The sequence below is a fragment of the Echinops telfairi genome, unplaced genomic scaffold, assembly GCF_000313985.2.
Source record: "Echinops telfairi isolate 266 unplaced genomic scaffold, ASM31398v2 ScPeMD7_443;HRSCAF=831, whole genome shotgun sequence".
Lineage (NCBI taxonomy): Eukaryota > Metazoa > Chordata > Mammalia > Afrosoricida > Tenrecidae > Echinops > Echinops telfairi.
This window is the reverse complement of record NW_022104341.1, coordinates 57,063,873-57,064,308: the sequence shown is the minus strand read 5'-3', so window position 1 is coordinate 57,064,308 and position 436 is coordinate 57,063,873.

Sequence of the window (436 nt, the reverse complement as noted above, 5' to 3'; positions counted from 1 at the left end):
GTTCACTCCGTGGGAGGAAAATGAGGCTGTCTACTTCCTTAAAGATTTAAAGTCTCAGAAGCCCAAAGCAGCAGTTCTTCTTTGTCCCACAGGTTTGCGATTAGTCAGCATTGACTTGATGACAATGTATTCTTTGGCTTTGGGCTCATACGAAAGCTGTTTCAGTTATCATACAAAGGCTAAACAGTAAGTAAGAACAAAAAATAATTTCTGCCTTTGAATTATGATGTTGGTGACAGATACGGAATAAATCATGGGATGCCCAAAGAAGGATCATATCTGTTTTGGAAAAAGTACAGTCAGAATGCTCCTTAGAAGGAAGGATGGCCCTACAGACACCTAATTTTTTTAATCATTTTATTAGGGGCTCATACAACTCATCACAATCCATACATACATCAATTGTGTAAAGCACATTTGTACATTCGTTGCCCTC